We start from the raw sequence: 21,310 nt of genomic DNA on the forward strand, positions 1-21,310 counted from the left end.
GCTCTATTCAGAAAAAATAGGTCACGGAATTTTGTTTGCCGATTTCAAAATTCATTTAACAAAAAATCAATTTACCAAAATTCATTTTTTTTAATATATTTAAAGCGACAAAACCGCAACAACCGCCAATAGTGTCCATGATTGTCTATTCTTGCAAATATTTGTATCGAACAGTTCAGAAAACGTCCAATATTCTAGGTTTTTTTTTAAGTATTTCTGTCTCTTGTCAAATCCATTGTTAGCATATCCAATTACATCAAAATGAACTATAGTACAAATTATAGTTGAAAGAACTCCAAAACTCTTTTAAGTGTTATAAAAAATACGAAATTGTTAACTGATTATTTACTATTAAAATAAAATGAATTGGATTTGAAAATGTCCAATAAAATTGTCTAAGAGACATTGGTTGCTGAATTACAGCGAAAAAATGAAAAAGAAACAAGAAAATTGAAATTTTTTAAGTGTCATACCACATTTTATCCATAAACCACGTTGACACTTTTTTGAAATCTTAGAGCTTTCCCTCCCCCCCTCGAAGACAATTTCCATAAAAAAACAAATCTTTTTTGTATGTAGCGTGGGCGAAGACCCACCTTCATGTATACATCACAGACAAACAGACGGGACACTCGAGTGCCGAACCATCGTCCTCCAAAAACGGTTATTTCAAATTGAATTTTGTTTCGGCATCCACTCACCCGGCGCTGATGGCGCTGCTGTCGTGACAGCTCGCCCGTCTTTTCTAAGTGTGTGTGATGCATGTTTTTTTGTTTTTAAGTTGAGCGTGAGCACGTGTGAGGCAGCAAATGAAAACCAAAAAAAACAGCCTTCCACCTCGACTGCACCCGCCGGAAGGTCGCTTCATCTGTGGAGAGTTCGAATCCGGCCGAATGCACCTGAACGACGAGAGCCAGCGGTCTCGGACGTAGTGTTCCGACGGAAACACGAGCAAACGGACATTTACGGGCACTTCTTCGACACGCACGACTTTGGGTGTATCAATCGGTGGCGAATCTACCTCACGAGGGCGACTCGGACAGCGTGACGGACCGGAAGCGGACTGAAAACCTGAAGTGGCACACTCTTGCTTTTACCCCACTATTAACCAGATAGGCCTGCTCCACTGCCTGCCGAAGTCGAGGCTGCTGCTGAGGCGCCCGCTACTGCGGAGAAAGCCGGATCCTGTGGTGGAGTCATCTCCTTTAAAGCAACCTGCTTATCCTTCGTGGACTGCTCAGATTTCTGCTGCTGTCGTCCTTTTGGCATTTTGACGATGTTGCGTCGATCGTGAGCGCCGATCGTGATCAGATGTTTCCAAACGCCCATCGTGGGGATCAATTCCGTTAGTTTTGAAATGGATTCTCCTATTCCGGCGGCCACTACTGGTGTTTTCGTGACCGGGATATCTGGTGTCAGGTGTAATGGTTCATGTTTTCGGTGGAGGAGGAATCTTAGACCTTGTCTTAGACGGAACATGCAAGCAACCAGTGGTGTGGTCTCTGTCATTGTGTTTGTCTTGCATCGCTGCAGGTGCTGCCGCAAGATTTGCCTCATGAGGTTCTGCCATTGGAAACGGAACCGACCGTGGAACCGACCCACCGTCATTTTCGGCCGTCGGTCTTCATTTATTTATTTTGATTTTGTTACTGATGATCAGCAACAACAAAATTATTTCAAAACAGCTGTTAATGTTTACAATCGTTAAGGCTTGATTGTCTCACGCATACACTGACCTGACACATGACAGTAATGGGTTTGTATTGGTGTGTTTGGGCTGTGCTTCGGCATAGGCTCACCAGGCAGCGCTGGCGTCGCCTTGATTTGGTGGTTTGATGAAGGACGATGGATTTCAAAAATAATTTGTATGGAGAGTCACGTCTGTTTGTCTGTGTATACATATCGACTCAGAATCGAAATCTGAACAAATGTCTGTGTGTGTATGTATGTATGTGTCAAAATTCTTGCCAAGTTTTCTCAGCACTGGATGAACCGATTTTGATCAAACCAGTTGCATTTGACTTGGTTTAGGGTCCCATAGATCGCTATTGAATTGTTTGATCTTTCGATAAGTAGTTCAAAAGTTATGTATAAAAATGTATTTTCACATATATCCGGATCTCACATATGTCCGGATCTATCATTCAACCCATCGTTGGTTAGGTAATTGAAAGATCTTTCCAACGAGTCCAAAACATTGAAGAACTGGCAACCCTGTCTCGAGTTATTACCTCTTATGTTATATTTTTATTTATTTTTATTTTTATTTTTATTTTATTTTTTTCTGGATCTAAAAAACTAGCTGAAATTTGTGTCCAATCCACTTATATTAACCATTGTTGGTAAAAAGTGTGGAAGGCATCAACCACATAGGTGGATTAAGTTAGTTTTTTTTAAGATCACAAAATTTCGCAAAACTTTTAGCATTGAAACTTGGATCAATCGTTTCAGAGATATCGTCAGTTGAATTTTTATAGGCTAACACTTAGATAAATTCCTTTTTTACGAAATTGCCTTAAAAAGTCATCCCGCCCGTGTGGATCAATCGGACCGCGCACTGGACACACAATTCAGAGGTCGCCGGTTCAAAAAAATTAAAAGGGGGGGGGGGGGGACCAAACCAAGTTAGCATTAGCCTAAACCTGGTCAAATTTTAATAAAGCCATAGAGCAACAATACTTTAAAAGATTTTACTAACTGCTTTTGAGGTACCGGTAACCGGGGTAAGTTTGATAGGTTTGAGATTTTTCCGCAAAATGAAAAGTACAAATTAAATACTAACGGAATTGTATGGAACCATCCTGCCCTTGATAGATAAGTATTCAAAGTAATTCAATGAAAGTTTGCAAAAAAAAAAATGAATAGTTTTTAATAGTTAGTTAATTTTAGTTAGGATTTTTTCATAAAAAGCAATATTTTAATATTCTCAAGGTGTCACAATTTTCCCATTTCAAATGAGTTTGAATAAAAAAAACGAAGTGCATTTTAGGTTTCTTTGGACAATTTTGCACTGAAAAATCTTAAAATTTATAGGCATTTTATATAGAACAGATTTCATATAAAATGTGAAATGTTTTGACTCGTACTGCGAATTCAGTTTAAAATGCAATATAAATTGATATTTTTATAAACAGATATCGTTTAAAAGAAATTCATCCAAAATTTTGACTTTTAACGATTTTACATGAAATTTATATGTATTGTGTAAAAAAGCTGGAAAAATTTAGTTAACTTCACAAATATTCGTTTTTTTTTTCTCAAAATCTGTAGCAAAAACCTTAGTTATGGAACATTTAACGCAAAAATAAAAAAAAAAAACTATGATCGCCCCGGAATATTGTTTTTACATTACTATTTTTTTAACACTATTTTCCGCAAGAGTTGGGATATAAAACTTTTGATTTAAGAGCTTCATATAATCGACCCTTTTTATTGCATTTCCAAAATCCTTTTTTGTTTATAACTTTTAGAGCACTTTATCAAACTTAATAATTATTCAAAGGAAATTGTGGGATCCAAACCCGGACCGAATGGAACAAAACCGGCATCAATCCGGTCAGCTAGTTCCGAGATATTTGAGTAAATTTTTTTTTCTTATCTACATTCATCCCGAAACAAAGACATTTTCCATTCTAAGTTTGATTCGTAGTCGAAATGTATTCGTGAAGGTAGGTAAATTTATGAAAGATTTTCTAGGCCCTTTCTTCGTGTGGAAGGCAAACACAAACATATTAATCAAACCTGGAAAGGCATTATTCCCTGAAATAATTTTTAGTTTGAATTTCTCCAAATTTAGGAGCTAATCTTTTACAAATCTTCCCAGTTTCGAATGTTTCAAGAAGACCCCCGAGAGCTGGAAGCCGTAGACAATGATAGTAAAACAAACTAAAAGCCACAGACACAAAGACTAGCGCGATAGAGATAGATAGACTGAAACAGAGATCCGCCGACCAGTTCCACCAAAACCTGCCTCTTAAGTTATGCAATCCGCCAAAATTCGCGTATGGTTTTGCGATTTTTTTGTGTGTTGTTTTCGGTAGTCTGTTATTATTATTATTTTTGCAACACACACACGTGCAGCGCTCCAAACTAACGATCGTTTAGAGCGCGCGATAGACAGAGAGAGGGCGAAGATTCGAAGATCGGGCAAAGGGTGTGCGCGGTAACGTCGGAAGACCTCGGTGTCGTGCCGGAATAGCTGGAATTGGTTAATATAAAAGGACAGCGATAGGTCAAACGTATAAAACATGTTTTAAACATTTGAACACACACACGTGCGCGCACGCTCTGTAATAGAGACAGCGATTGCGAAATTTGGACAAGTATTGGTCAAAAGTGACGCCGCCGCCGCGATCGCGATCGCGATCTTTAGGACGGAGGTTCGAGTCCCGTCGCGAGGGGTAGGAGGAAGGCGGGGGTTTGCCAAAAAATGATGTGATCATCGCCGACTGCGACGACAAAGTTTTTTTTCGCTCTCTTCTTGCCTTCTTCTTCGCTTCGTTTGTGTTGGTGGTGACTGAATTGTAATGATTAGTTTTGTGTGCAGAAAATTACACGCCGAGTGATGATCGTCGGGTCGGGTTGGGCAGGTCGGTCGGTCGGTCGGAATGATTGCTGATTTTTTTGGATGATGACGATGATCGCATGGGGTTTCAGAGGAAGAGGAGGAGGTTGGCGGGCCCCCGCGGAGGAATTTAGGCAATGTTTTATCGCGCGGCAGCGTTGCGAAACTGGTTAGGTGAAGGTCTTCTTCTTCTAGTGACGGGTAGTGTTAGGAGAGTTGACGGTTTCGAGAGACTGGCGGTGGGTTTTTCGTGCAAAATTTTGCAGGTTGAAGATTTTTACTTCTTCTAAGGTTGATTGGATTTTTGGAATATGTTTATTCTTCAACGATGATTTTACACTTAAAATTTACCTTTAAAATCTCTAATGTTTTATCCAGCTCTTTATCATAATCTTTATGTTAAACAAAATTGTGACAATATTACAATCAGGGCAATCAGGAAATGTAGTTAAAATGTGTTAAAAAATATCAAGTAAATTTACTTTATTATGCATTGCATTGCATTTTTTCGCAATTACATAAAAAGATGTAAAATTCGTAAAACCCTTTACAACATATGTAAATTTACATCTTTTGTACACAATAAAAAATAACCTTCCAGTTTTACAGATTTTTTTTTACTGTGTATTTAATTGCACTTTTTACACATAAATTGAGGTAAAATCTCATGTGCGTGAAAAAAAAACAAAAAGTACATCTTTCCTATGCAATTTTTACGCACAATTAACAGGTAAACCGCTAAAAGTACGCGTAAATATACACTTTGCATTTTTTACACATAAATTGAGGAAAAATCTCATTCAAAAAGTTGTGATGTGATTGAAATAAAAACAAAAAGTACATCTTTCCTATGCAATTTTTACGCACAATTAACGGGTAAACCGGTAAAAGTACGTAAATTTACACTTGATTGCACTTTTTACACATAAATCGAGGTAAAATCACATTTAAAAAGGTGTAATGTGCGTGAAAAACAAATACATATTTGCTATGCAATTTTTATGCACATTTAACAGGTAAACCGCTTTTTCCAGTTCATAATTCTTTTTACATATAAATTGAGGTAAAACACACAAGTAAGATGTTATTTGAAACTATTCATTTAAAATGTACAACATTCAATTAAAAAGAAAATGAAGTTGAATTTATGAATGATTCGAAAATTCGTAATTTTGTGTTCAAAAATTGTTATTTTCAACATTGAAAAGAATAGTTTAAATAGCACTGTAATTTTACATCAAAAACTGTGGCAAACTACAACAGCAAAGGGAAACTTTTTTAATTTTTTGTGTGATTTTACACATTACACTACTCGACAAAACAAAACTTGTGTCAAGGGATTAACGATATCTCATCCGTTCCTGAGAGAAAAGACATCCCCGAATCCGATGCAATTGACAGAATTTGATTTTATGTCCACGCGGACTGACGAGAAGTTGGTACATTTTTTAACATAAAAAATCGAACTATTTAAAAAAAAACCATGCGTCTCCTCCCAATTATATGAGCCATCTACAAGAATATGGAAGCGCCTGGTGCATAGCCATTTCCTTTAAGCACAACGGAAACAACCAATACAAATGTATAAAAAAGTTGTCAAGTTCTCGAGGGGTCCACAGCTAGCATTTTTTGTACGATTATAAAAAATAAATATTAAAAGTTTAAAATTAATTTATTTAAAAAACATATTTTTTGATTTATTTGTTTACTAAAATTTTATGTATCTCAAAGGTCTATGGGTACTTCGGGATGTCCATGGCCATCCAAGGACTGCCTGGAGTTAAGATCTACGAGACTACCGCCGTAACAAGCAAGAGGTCGTCGGATTTTGACCCCGGATCATGTGCGTATAGCATCAGTGGATATGGTAGACTACTGTATGAATGTGTTGGGATGTCCATGGTCATCCGAGGACTCCCTGGAGTTAAGATCTATGAGTCTACCGCCGTAACAAGCAAGAAGTCGTCGGATTTTGACCCCGGATCATGTGCGTATAGCATCAGTGGATATGGTAGACTACTGCATGAATGTGTTGGGATGTTCATGGTCATCCGAGGACTCCCTGGTGTTAAGATCTACGAGTCTACCGCCGTAACAAGCAAGAGGTCGTCGGATTTTGACCCCGGATCATGTGCGTATAGCATCAGTGGATATGGTAGACTACTATATAATTGTGTTGGGATGTTCATGGTCATCCAAGGACTCCCTGGAGTTAAGATCTACGAGTCTACCGCCGTAACAAGCAAGAAGTCGTCGGATTTTGACCCCGGATCATGTGCGTATAGCATCAGTGGATATGGTAGACTACTGCATGAATGTGTTGGGATGTTCATGGTCATCCGAGGACTCCCTGGTGTTAAGATCTACGAGCCTACCGCCGTAACAAGCAAGAGGTCGTCGGATTTTGACCCCGGATCATGTGCGTATAGCATCAGTGGATATATTAGACTACTGTATGAATGTGTTGGGGTGTCCATGGTCATCGGAGGACTCCCTGGTTTTAAGATCTACGAGTCTACCGCCGTAACAAGCAAGAGGTCGTCGGATTTTGACCCCGGATCATGTGCGTATAGCATCAGTGCATATGTTAGACTACTATATGAATGTGTTGGGATGTTCACGGTCATCCGAGGACTCTCTGGAGTTAAGATCTACAAGTCTACCGCCGTAGCAAGCAAGAGGTCGTCGGATTTTGACCCCGGATCATGTGCGTATAGCATCAGTGCATATGGTAGACTATGAATGTGTTGGGATGTTCATGGTCATCCAAGGACTCCTTGGAGTTAAGATCTACGAGTCTACCGCCGTAACAAGCAAGAGGTCGTCGGATTTTGACCCCGAATCTTGTGTGTTTAGCATCAGTGGATATGGTAGACTACTATATGAATGTGTTGGGATATTCATGGTCATCCAAGGACTCCCTGGAGTTAAGATCTACGAGTCTACCGCCGTAGCAAGCAAGAGGTCGTCGGATTTTGACCCCGGATCATGTTTGTATAGCATTAGTGCATATGGTAGACTACTATATGAATGTGAATGAATGAAGCACATGATCCAGGGTCAAAATCCGACGACCTCTTGCTTGTTACGGCGGTAGTCTCGTAGATCTTAACTCCAGGGAGTCCTTAGGTGACCATGAACATCACAACACAATTATATAGTAGTCTACCATATCCACTGATGCTATACGCACATGATCCGGGGTCAAAATCCGACGACCTCTTGCTTGTTACGGCGGTAGTCTCGTAGATCTTAACTCCAGGGAGTCCTTGGGTGACCATGAACATCACAACACATTCATACAGTAGTCTACCATATGCACTGATGCTATACACACAAGATTCGGGGTCAAAATCCGACGACCTCTTGTTTGTTACGGCGGTAGACTCATAGATCTTAACTCCAGGGAGTCCTCGGATGACCATTAAGATCTACGAGTCTACCGCCGTAGCAAGCAAGAGGTCGTCGGATTTTGACCCCGGATCATGTGCGTATAGCATTAGTGCATATGGTAGACTACTATATGAATGTGAATGAATGAAGCACATGATCCAGGGTCAAAATCCGACGACCTCTTGCTTGTTACGGCGGTAGACTCGTAGATCTTAACTCCAGGGAGTCCTTGGGTGACCATGAACATCACAACACATTCATACAGTAGTCTACCATATGCACTGATGCTATACACACAAGATTCGAGGTCAAAATCCGACGACCGATCTTAATGGTCATCCGAGGACTCCCTGGTTTTAAGATCTATGAGTCTACCGCCGTAGCAAGCAAGATGTCGTCGGATTTTGACCCCGGATCATGTGCGTATAGCATTAGTGCATATGGTAGACTACTATATGAATGTGAATGAATGAAGCACATGATCCAGGGTCAAAATCCGACGACCTCTTGCTTTTTACGGCGGTAGTCTCGTAGATCTTAACTCCAGGGAGTCCTTGGGTGACCATGAACATCACAACACATTCATACAGTAGTCTACCATATGCACTGATGCTATACACACAAGATTCCGGGTCAAAATCCGACGACCTCTTGCTTGTTACGGCGGTAGACTCATAGATCTTAAAACCAGGGAGTCCTCGGATGACCATGGACGTCCCAAAACATTCATACAGTAGTCTACCATATCCACTGATGCTATACGCACATGATCCGGGGTCAAAATTCGACGACCTCTTGCTTGTTACGGTGGTAGACTCGTAGATCTTAACTCCAGGGAGTCCTTGGATGACCATGAACATCCCAACACAATTATATAGTAGTCTACCATATCCACTGATGCTATACGCACATGATCCGGGGTCAAAATCCGACGACCTTTTGCTTGTTACGGCGGTAGACTCGTAAATCTTAACACCAGGGAGTCCTCGGATGACCATGAACATCCCAACACATTCATACAGTAGTCTACCATATCCACTGATGCTATACGCACATGATCCGGGGTTAACATCCGACGACCTCTTGCTTGTTACGGCGGTAGACTCGTAGATCTTAACTCCAGGGAGTCCTTGGATGACCATGGACATCCCGAAGTACCCATAGACCTTTGAGATACATAAAATTTTAGTAAACAAATAAATCAAAAAATATTTTTTTTAAATAAATTAATTTTAAACTTTTAATATTTATTTTTTATAATCGTACAAAAAATGCTAGCTGTGGACCCCTCGAGAACTTGACAACTTTTTTATACATTTGTATTGGTTGTTTCCGTTGTGCTTAAAGGAAATGGCTATGCACCAGGCGCTTCCATATTCTTGTAGATGGCTCATATAATTGGGAGGAGACGCATGGTTTTTTTTTAAATAGTTCGATTTTTTATGTTAAAAAATGTACCAACTTCTCGTCAGTCCGCGTGGACATAAAATCAAATTCTGTCAATTGCATCGGATTCGGGGATGCCTTTTCTCTCAGGAACGGATGAGATATCGTTAATCCCTTGACACAAGTTTTGTTTTGTCGAGTAGTGTTATTGATGTAAAATTACCTTTAAAGAAATTTGCTTTTCAATCCATCGGATGTTTACATTTTTACCAGATATTAGTTGAAAATGATTTTGGCTAATCAACTAACTTTTTTGTGTTTTTATTTCTCATTTCACGCATTGATCTTCTTTTGGGACAACATCAGGTAAGTGTCAAAAATTGGTCAAAAAAACCATGAACTCAAATAAAAGATAAAAAACGTTAAAACCAGGACAAATTCCACCCCACTTCCCTCCGCAAATCTGTCAGCGCGGTAATTAGCGACCATTAGGATCGCTCTTTTTCTGAGTGGGGGTGCGTAGTAATTAGCACATTTGTCTTGCACGAAAATTGCAAGTCCAGCCCCCGGAGTAGGCGTTGGGAACGGAACGCCAAGTTCATGCTCATCCATCGCGCTAAAGTAAAACGTTTGGTCGGTAGCGAATTACAAGTCGTTATCGCGTTAGCAAAGTTCAACCTGGTCTAGGGTTTCGCCCCGCCAAAAAAAAAGTCCCAGCTGTTGGCTCACACTTTTTGGGTACCATTAATTATTCCGAAAACCCATTGAAACTACCGTTAGCGTGCGAAATTCCTTTCACTCAACAAAAAACTACCGAAAAAAAAGCGGTGTAATAGTACACAAGTTGAGGGTTTTGGCGCGGCTCGAAACCTGTACTATCAGTGCAATCGCGAGCGGTTCGCCCAGGTTTTCGGGGAGTTTTGAACACTTGACCGAAAATGGCACGGAGCCACGCGGCCCAAACGAGTAGTCCCAAAAGAAAGGCAAGAGGGAATCACTTGTGCTGGTGCTTCAACCTGGAACTTGGCGCAACGAAACGAGGAGGCTCGTGCCCACAAAACCACCTTCTAGGGGTCTCCGCTCAATTATGGGAGGGGGTTGTTGAAGCTTCTGTGTTTTTTTTTGTCTGATCCATGCAAATTTGCAAAGTTTTTTGGTTTAGACTTTTGGAATTTTTATTATTGTTTCCAACTCTTTTTTAGCACTTACTCAAACTCGATCTTTATCTATATTTCTAACGCTAACGCTAACTTTAACGCTAAATCCAACGCTAACAATAACTCAAACTCTAACTCTCTTACTCTAACTCTAACACTAACTTTAAAGCTAACTTAAACTCTAACTCTAACTCTAACTCTAACTCTAGCTCTATCTCTAACTGTAACTCTAACTCTAACTCTAACGCTAACGCTAACTCTAACTCTAAGTCAAACGCTAACTCTAACTCTATCTCTAACTGTAACTCTAACTCTAACTCCTCTAACTCTAACTCTAACTCTAACTCTAACTCTAACTCTAACTCTAACTCTAACTCTAACTCTAACTCTAACTCTAACTCTAACTCTAACTCTAACTCTAACTCTAACTCTAACTCTAACTCTAACTCTAACTCTAACTCTAACTCTATCTCTAACTGTAACTCTAACTCTAACGCTAACGCTAACGCTAACTCTAACTCTAACTCTAACTCTAACGCTAACGCTAACTCTAACTCTAACGCTAACGCTAACTCATAAAATACTTCAAACAAACAAATCTCGTTAGCAAACTAAGGTTCGTCACTTCAACTCTTTCAACTTGAAAAAATCGTGTCTTATTTCCCGCGGGCATTTCTATCCTAATCACGATCTATCCAGCGATCATCTTTCATTCTCCTTAAACTTGGTTTTCTTTTATCTATTTATTTCCCTGCCCTCTTATTCAAAAGATCCGTCGGTTCATTTTTCATCTTTTCTTCCTTTAATCTGCGAAATATTCCGCGCCACCGGTATTACTCTCCCACTCTCCCTTCTGCTCCCAGAGCTCCAAAAAAAAAAACCGATGAATTAACTTAATTAGCGAGATTAGTGCAAATCTCTAATTAGACACCTTCTTTGCTTCCAATTCAAATTTTGCCTTTGCGGCGGTAGGCCCAGTTTACAGCTCTGCCCCCTCTCGCACGTGGGAAGGCCAAATAGTCCAAACTTGGACAGAAGTTATGAGAAGACGACTTTTTTCACGGTCTCACTTGAACTCGTCTAATTTTCAGCTTATTGTTTTCTTTTTATGGAGAGGTGTTTGTGGATTTTCCCTTTAGAAAAACCAGGTCCAGCTGAAATTGCAAAATTTAATTTAATTTATTTCTAAGCTTTAAACATATCAACATTTTTACCAATTCTAAGATAATTTTACAATAAAACGTAAACTTGAGAGTTCAATGTAGTTAACTGTTTTCATAAGCTTTTTAACGAAACAAATTTGTATTTTATTTAAAATTGTACAAATGTAAAATCATTGCCTTAAATTCATTAAAACTAATTTTACTTAAAAAAAATTTCGATTTATATTGCATTTGAAACTTAATTCAAAGCATGAAATAAAATTAATCTCATTTTATATAATATATGTTTTACCTAAAAATTAAAATAAATGTTCCAAAAACACATAAAATTTATTATTTGCCAACTAGATCATACGATCGTACATATTTCAGAATTTTTATATGACCCAATCTCACCTTCTAAACCCAATGTCACCCATGATGACGGTAAACCCATGATTTTTTTTAAATTTATGAGTCCTATTTAAAAAACCAATAATGTTTTTAAAAGACTCAAAATTTGTTAAAATATTGATTTTTGGCGAATTTTTAGTTTAACCTCAACATTTTGAAATGAAAAAATGAGTGTTTTCAGCCCTTTCAAAAAGTTAGCCTTGATTATTCAATTTTAAATTAATTATGACGAAAAGCGGAAAATTTTACAAAATTTTCATTTCTTTACATTAAAATTTGGAACAGTTCTCGAGATATCGGTGGTTAAAAAATGATGGCTGATTGGGCAAAACTGAGAGCATCTCAATTTATGTGGGGTTTTCATCTTTGCATGACCACATCTCAGCAACCATAAGTTTTATCGCCAAAGTGAAAAAAAATACAAAATGTAGAAGCTCTTCGATTTTTTTTTTCAAAAAACGGGCTATTTTGTACACTAATAAACTACCTAAAAATTACTATAAACTGAAATCGGTGCACTTTATCAAAATTTCACTAAGGTACTTTTTGATTAAAAATTTAAGTTTTCATCAAAAATTAAAGTAAAAAAAATCTGTTTTTTAAACACATTTTTTATTAATTTCTACACAGAAAAAATGATGGTAATATTCGTTAGGAAATGATTTTATGTCAAAAAAATGTGTAATATTCATCAGATTCTGATGTTTTATCAGGTTCACACACTTTTCAAGTAAAATTACTAAAAAATAAGACAATATCACACCAACCAAAATTTCAACCTTCCAAAAAGTGACGAAAAGTGATTTAAAAAACAGCAATTTTACTTATACATGTTTTATTCCGTGTAATCCTCATCCATTCCTACAACTTAGCCGAAGGCAACCAAATAAATCCTTTAAGAAAAAAACCAAATAAGTCCTTTAAAAAAATACAGATTTTTGAATTTTTACTTACCAATTTTGTATGGAAAATGATATGCACAAACTGATTATGCAAAATGGCTTCTTTGCACAGAATTTTGAAATGTTGAAAATTTGGTTGGTTGAATATTACCTCTTTATTGAGTAATTTTACATGAAAAATGTGTAACAATGTGAACCTGATGAAAATTCACCAGTTTCTGTTGTAATATTACACATTTTTTGACACAAAATCTGTCACCATTAAATATTACCATAAATTTTTTTTTCTGTGTTGGCATACAAAAATGAATAATGCTCATTTCGTAGAGAATTTTTTATCTTCTTTTGATAGAATATGGTTACTTCATATTCAACACAAAAAAATCTACGATTTGTTCTTGCACTCTTTTCTATTGCGTAACGGAAGGGATGTGAGTTTTCAAATTTTTGCGTTACGTTATCAAAGAATGCTCCCCATGATGAGAATGGCTGCAGCAGCTGTCAAACCCGTTATCACGCGCTGTGATAACCAAAACAATGTAAAAGAACTAAATGCAAGCTGGTTTGTTTATGTTTTGGTTTCACTTCGCTAGAAGGCGGATTACAAATTGAATTTCGCCTTTTGATGTGATGATTATCTAAGCCCACGTTTCATGAGAATTGATAGTTGAAAATAGAACCAAACCAAGGAAAAGTATTCCCAGTATTCCCAAATAATTTTGCTTGTTTGTTTATGTTTTGTTTTTTTTTTTTTTGAAAAAAAAACTGCTTGTTTACTTTCAAGATTTAATCCTTTTGAACTATTAACTAGTGATAAAAACTATGACATATGTTGATTTGACATCGGACGGACACCCTCAAACAACCAGCTGTAAAGGAGTTATTAGACTATGATAAACAAACAAACTAACTCGCACTTTTTGACAGTTTGGCAGTTTGCCTGCGTTGTTTGTTTGCCTGTATCGTTTTCAGAAACGTCAGAGTGCATACATTTTGCTTTGTTTGCGAGTTTGCCGCAAACTGTCAACCGCGAAAAAGTGTGAGTTTGTTTGTTTGCCATAGTCTAATACCTCCTTAAGTCGCATGATAAACAATAGCGTGTCCCAAAAAAACACGAAGTCGAGGAATTCAATGTGCTCAGTTCTCAAATGATAGAAAATCATGTTAGAAACAACTCTCTCATACATGAAAACTTCCGGAAAAATCGTTTACCACGTTCCCTGGGCATTTTTTTGAAAAAAGTCAGTTTTTTCGACAATTTCACAAAATCTACTTAGAAAAAATGGAAAATTTTAAAATTTCAAATAGCCTATACCATTAAATGATGGTCTGTGGTCCAAGAAACAAGTTAATGTATCGATTTGGCCTTTTAAAACCTTGTTTTTACTTTCCCGGTAGCTTTTATGTCGAAAAATACGAGTTTTTGCTTTACTTTTTTCAATCTTTTCCCTCGGTATTGAACACAAAAATTTCCTCATATGTGAGAATACATGCATCTTGTAGAAAATTTTCCGCCGAAGATTTTCGTCTAAGCAACTTTGAAGTTTCATCAACTCTGAGCTGAGATATTCCAGTTTTTGTGAAGAAAGAATATTGAATATTTGAAAATGTTGATATTAATCATCATTGGCATACAATATTAAGGATAATTTAAGCCTAATTTGAAGTGCGGCTGTATCGCATCTGTTTTTAAACATGATTGGTTCATCCTTCAATACTAAGGGCCACCTGGTTTTGTTTTCTCATGGCACACTACGTGCTAAATCAATGAATTACTTTTAGCAAATAACTCATATTTAGAGCATTTTGCATTTAAACCAATCGATGCACGTTTGCTGTGTTTCCATGGATACAAATAAACAAATAACAAATATAAGGTTCAATTGTATGCATTTCCGTGATCTGAACCACAACGTAACGTTTACACTCCCTTCTTATAACTCCTGTTGATAAATCCGATGTTTAGGTAAATTAAAAATATCACTAATATTTGGAATTTATTCTATAGGGATCCATCCATTAATCACGTAGACATTTTTTTTTAATCTCAGCTCCCTCCCCTTCTCATGGTCAATTGTCCATAAAAAAAACTTTTTTGGATGGAGCGTGGACAATTGCCAACCCCGTACAATCGAACCATATATTTCGATGCCTCTGTGCTCTTGTACTAAGCTTACTGGTTTTCCTATCTAGATAGCATAAGAGAGCACAGATGCATCGATATGTTATTTGTTTATTTGTATCCATGGAAACACAGCAAACGTGCATCGATTGGTTTAAATGCAAAATGCTCTAAATATGAGTTATTTGCTAAAAGTAATTCATTGATTTAGCACGTAGTGTGCCATGAGAAAACAAAACCAGGTGGCCCTTAGTATTGAAGGATGAACCAATCATGTTTAAAAACAGATGCGATACAGCCGCACTTCAAATTAGGCTTAAATTATCCTTAATATTGTATACCAATGATGATTAATATCAACATTTTCAAATATTCAATATTCTTTCTTCACAAAAACTGGAATATCTCAGCTCAGAGTTGATGAAACTTCAAAGTTGCTTAGACGAAAATCTTCGGCGGAAAATTTTCTACAAGATGCATGTATTCTCACATATGAGGAAATTTTTGTGTTCAATACCGAGGGAAAAGATTGAAAAAAAGTAAAGCAAAAACTCGTATTTTTCGACATAAAAGTTACCGGGAAAGTGAAAACAAGGTTTTAAAAGGCCAAATCGATACATTAACTTGTTTATTGGACCACAGACCATCATTTAATGGTATAGGCTATTTGAAATTTTAAAATTTTCCATTTTTTCTAAGCAGATTTTGTGAAATTGTCGAAAAAACTGACTATTTTCAAAAAAATGCCCAGGGAACGTGGTAAACAATTTTTCCGAAAGTTTTTATGTATGAGAGAGTTGTTTCTAACATGATTTTCTATCATTTGAGAACTGAGCACATTGAATTCCTCGACTTCGTGTTTTTTTGGGACACGCTAATAAACAATTGTTGCGAGAAACAAAAAGCAGAATTGTAGAGAGAACAAACCAAATTGAAAGTGTTGTTAAATTTTCGACTAAGAAAACCCTATAAAAAAGTGACAATCTTATCTTACTTCTCCCTTCAAACGCCATTGTCTTCTCTCCCTCTCTCCTTTTCGCTAATCGCGAGCGTCACTTAGGTCGCGATGATGACCCGCGCAGCCTGCTTGAACATGTTCAATTTGGCCGAATTCGCGTCAAATCACAAAGAGGCAAAATCCTTTCAAGCAAGTGGAAGCGGAATAGAGGTGGTGGAGAAGCGAGAGGGGGGGATCGATAACGAAATGATAACGATAAGTCCGATTTTTGTGTTGCTTCTTTTTTCGTGAAAGAAAGAGGCAAGGGTGAGGGAAGAAAAAAAACGTAACGATTTCACCTATTATTATCAATTCGCAAATAACAATAATAAGACACACCGGAGCGATGAGCGGGGTGATGAAAGGTTTCGCGAACTGGGGCTTCTTTTTTTGGAGGAAGAGGAGGAGGGGAGGTAGTAAATAGTGCCTTCGCGATTCGATTTGGAGATTTGAAGGCTCTCCGTCTCTGTCTGGCTGTCTGTCTGTCTATTCGGAACACGGCTCGCGAAGGTACCTTTGAATGGGCCTCGAACCTTGGTCTGGCCGGTTGATGTAATATTTTGACGGTTTTGGTCACGATGAAGAGGTGTGGACTTAGGGTAATCCAATAATGTAGGATTTTGATTAGTCGGTATCTATTTTTATAAGAAACTTCTTAAAAATGAGTTTGATTTGAATTTTGAGGATTTTTGGGCCAAAGTCAAAATGTAAACAAACATTGTTTTGCTTAAAATGACAGCTCTTTGTTTATATCAGCCCAAAGCGTACACGCTGGCGCGAAAACTAATCAATTTTAGGTTAGTTTCTGGAGAAATCGAATCGAAACGTCACTCCCCCCTTCCGCACGCCCCTGTCAAAAGGGAGCGCGACTAAGCTGAAGGTTCCAAACATACACACTCGCACAAACAAGCTTAATCTCACGCGACACGACCGAAACAAAAATTTCGCGAGAGAGGGTTTGCCAAGGTTTTGCTAAATTTTTATGATACCCAATTTAGCATAGCACTCAATCAGAGTAGGCTCGCGCGAGCGAGCGAGCGAAAGAACGAACAACATAAAAGAGCGAGAGAATGCAAGAGCGAGAGAGCGAGAGAGCAAATTAAGCCGGTTTGCGCGCAGCGCAAGAGAGAGGAGAGATGCGCGAAATCTCTTGCTGCCGCGATCTCGATCGAAGGAGGCGCGGCGCGGCGGTCATTCCCTGCGCTCCCCCGGAACGTCCGCGCGCGAGGGGCCTAATCTGACTGCGCACGGGAATTGGCCGAATCAGTCCCGAGCAGAACGTCCGCGGGCCCGGCACGGGGAGAAACTGTTCCGACCGTCCCGGATCAACACACAAAAAAAAATTACATTACAAACGTTGTTGTCGGTTTAGTTCGCGTTTTTTTGCCGCGGTATTGTCGGTTTTGCGGCGAAAAAAAAAAAGGTTCGCGGCGATTGCGAATTAGAGGGCGCAAGGGTTCGGCTACGCGAACCGGGCGCGCAGAACCAACGGGAGCAGTGCAAAAATCTGTGGGGCTGTGTGTGTATTGGTGCGCGACTAGAATCGTTCTAAGCCGGGGTCGCCGAAGGCGACGACGCGACGATCAGAGGGTGTGTAAATTTTGGCAAAATTTCCGAGTTCAGTGGTAGTGGTGTGACACGGTGAACCTTGAAGGCGCCCCCCTGAACACTCTCAGTTAGGCGAAAACGGTCCAAGGCCTGCTGCGGGGCGATCACGTGTGACATTTGGCTGCGTTTGTGTGCGTGGTTCGCGAATTTTTTGACAGCTTCTCGCTCGCTCTAGCCGCCTTATCGCGAGGGCGCCTTCTCCGTCTAACTGAGGGGTGGAAAGCGGTGGCGGGCGGGTCGCCCACGTGTTTGCCGAATTTGACGTGTGTGTGTGTGCGAAATATCTCGGCGACGAACCCTGTTTAGGAAGAGCGCGCGCGCAAAATCGGCACTCTCACTCGATCCAGCTCAGTACAAGTTCGCGTCTCGTCGGTTTCGGGTTAAGGCGCTCCTTCGCCGCGAAAAGGGCGCCTCGCGCCACACACCGCATCTACCTCAGGGACTCTCGAGTGAAACCCCCTACCTCAGGCGAGTTGCAAAAGGCGCCTACTAGGATTACGATTTCCCGGACAAGTGCCCAACCTGCTGAAACAAGTTTTCGCCTAACGGACCTCAGCTTTTACAGCGGGCGAAGCCCGCAAAAAAACAAGTCCGTAACCTCAAAGACACAAGTTGGAGGAGCCCCTCGGTTTCAAGATGGCGGCGACGGCGGGACGGGGGGCACACTCTGGACTATTTCGAGAGGCGCCCTTTTTTCGGGGCGAAACTTGAATCTGTGAAGATTTTTAAACGTTGAGGAATTCAAATGGGGAAGGACAGTTTTGCGGAAGAAGAAGACGAAGATTGGCACATGCTGGTGAAGAGGAAGAGCTAGATCTGTGTGACCCACTAAAAAACGCGATCTCGCGCGTTAGCGCGGATGTGTGCGTGAACTAAGAAGAACGTCAAAAAGACAGCGGCGAAGAAATGTCTAAGCAGGCCAGGAATTCTGGTGTTTGCGAAAAAATAAAAATAATGAAGAGAGGACGCGAACGTTGGACGTCGTTATTTTGGGGCGCATCGCATACTTTGATGGATTCTTTATTTTTACGGCCGTTTTGAGTTAGTGTGTGTTAGTGGTGACAAGTGACTATTTTCGTAACTGATAAGAAAAAAAGCAGGCTGTGTGATGCGCGAAAGGCTGTGACAGCGAATTTATGAGATGTTTGGCGAGCTTGTGTGAGTTTGTAAATTGGGAGTTTTTTTTTGCTTCTTCTTTGGTAAACAAATTGTTTGCGCAAATAATATTCGCCTAATCGAGGTTAAATTGGGTTGTTTAGGACCAGTTGGTCAAATTTTGGGGGTTGTTGTGCAATGTTTGATTGGCAAAAACTAGTTTTTTTCAAATAGATTTTTTGTTGCTCTCAATTTTGTAAACTTAGAAAACTTCTTTTGAAATATAAAACAAAAGATTATTTTGCCATAGAAATGTTTTTGAAAAAGATATTTTGTTAATATCTTTGGCCCTCAACCTTAAAAAAGCAAAAACAACAATAGGATTAACACTGAAAAAACCCAATTTCTTCGCTTTTTGAAGAGAACAAGTTTGTAGAAGAATGCAAAACGAATCGTGTTAAACCTAAAATGTTGACGGTTCTTTGAAGACTTTTTCTGATAACTTTTCAGGACCAACTTTAATCGTTTTGCGGTCTTCTACAAAGTAGCTTAGCACACAATTTTACGTAAGAATATTTCATTTGACAATTTTTCGACACATAAACAAAACTTGAACCAAAACTTGATTTAATTATTTAAAAAAAATCCGTCGGCAAAAGAAAATTTAAGAAAAACTTCTTTTTTATATAATTCTTTATCTTTTTTAAGAAAAAAAAAGTTGCAATTCTAGATTTTTTTCAAATAATCAAAATTTTGTTTTGCTTTTTGAGTGTTTTTGAGTATTCAAAATCTTCTAAAAAGCAAAAATATTAAATTTAGTTTTTGACCTTTTCAAATTAAAATTCCAAATTGTTTTAAAAATTTCTGGAAACTTATTTTTTATATGTAGTCCAAATAGTGCAGATCTAGATTTTTTTCACCAACAAGATATAGTAAGATTTCTGGAATATTTTTTTGATTTTGTTTATTAAGTTGTTTTATTTTTCTTTTCTTAATTTTTGATAATTAATAGCTTCCAAACTAAGCAATTATGTTCATGCTTGAAACTTTTCTAAATAAATTTTTAGACCTTATTGTTCAATTACTAGAAATTGTCAAAAATGTTTTTGAGTTTAATATCTAATCAGAAAAACTGAAAACAAAAATAAATCCTACATAGTTTGTAAAACATTGGTTTTAATACTTTTCGTCATTCTCATTCGTCATTCTTTTAGTCATTCTCATCCAGATTAACAGCATCTGATTTTGAGAAGATCAATTTATTTAAAACTGAACTACAAATTTAAATGACAGTGTTGCCAGATAATTGAAATTTCTTTGGATTTTTTCTTCGGAAAGTTGATTCAATGAAATACAAAAAGTTGATTCTAGAAGTTAAGATTTTTTTATCCAAATTTACAACATCTGTCTTCAAATCTCGACAGTGTTGCCAGATTATCAAACCTTGAAAGTTTTTCAAATAAATTTTCAATCACGCACAAAAATGTGGTTGCTTAAGAAAATTACATTCACACTCTAAACGACTTGAAAAGTTAGTTGAAATTCGCAGGAGTTTCTCGTAACATCGAACAGAGTTGCCAGATCTACTATAATTTCAAATGTCTCATCGGAAATCTATTGCACATTCCTTAAAGTAAAGATCATGAAGTAATTCTCAGCAAACTTTACAATATACTATTGAAAAACAATTAATTATAGCCTGAGTTTCGATTTTTTATGACAGTGTTACCAGACCATCACATTTTATGACTAATCGAAAAGCCCTTGAAAATTTTGAAGCGATAAAAGTCAAGAAGTTGGTTTTGATACCAATTTCATCGTAATTTACAACACCAAGTCATGATAAATTCAAATAAATTCACTCAAGTCTGAATATCTTTTGACAGTGTTGCCAGACAGTCAAAATGTACGGCTCACCTTAGTGATCTTTCAACTAAATTCTTAAGATGTGTAAAATGTGATTTTTGGAAGTAATTGTCACTGAAATTTACGACTTCCAGTCACAAAAATATTTGTTTCGACAGTGTTGCCAGCTCACTAAATTTTCTGAATCATATTTCAAAATATTTTTTCCAAATGATGTACAGAAAAGTAGGCTGCGGAAGTAAATTTTTACCAAATTTATAACCATTAACCATGAAATGTTCTGTAAATGTCTGGATATTCCTTCTCAGTGTTGCCAGAACATGAAATTTCATTATTTAATAGAGAAAAAAACATTCCAATGTCCAGCAAATGAAGTACAAAAAACAGAAAAAAATTTATTGAGCGTAACAACATTCATCCTGAAACAGCTATGGAATTGAGTACCCATAACTGTTCACAGTGCTGCCAGATCTCCTAAATCTTTCCTTATTTTTGAAGGTGTTTTTAATAAATTTCTTTAAACCAAAACTTAAAAAATTTCAAACGCGTTATTGAAGCAAAATTTGACAAGATAACTAAAAAAGCCTTTAAAAGGAGTTTTAAGGGCTAAGGTCAACCCTTGGAAGTTTTTCAGTAAAATTAAGATTTCTCGAAAACGGTACAT

At 37.9% G+C, this 21,310-nt stretch overlaps 1 protein-coding gene across 8 annotated transcripts in view; it reads left to right on the top strand.

Moving 5' to 3' along the window:
• LOC120416924 (sex determination protein fruitless) overlaps positions 1 to 21,310 on the top strand; it is a 456,860-nt gene that overhangs the window by 330,482 nt on the left and 105,068 nt on the right. Inside the window, exon 1 of one of the 8 annotated variants that reach the window (XM_039578837.2) lies at positions 17,361 to 17,667. The exons of the other annotated variants lie outside the window; for them this stretch is intronic. The gene's annotated coding sequence lies outside the window, so the exon portion shown is untranslated. Of the gene's footprint in view, positions 1 to 17,360; positions 17,668 to 21,310 lie in introns of those variants that run through there. 8 annotated transcript variants of the gene reach the window in all.

Source organism: Culex pipiens, chromosome 1, assembly GCF_016801865.2.
Source record: "Culex pipiens pallens isolate TS chromosome 1, TS_CPP_V2, whole genome shotgun sequence".
NCBI classification, from domain to species: domain Eukaryota; kingdom Metazoa; phylum Arthropoda; class Insecta; order Diptera; family Culicidae; genus Culex; species Culex pipiens.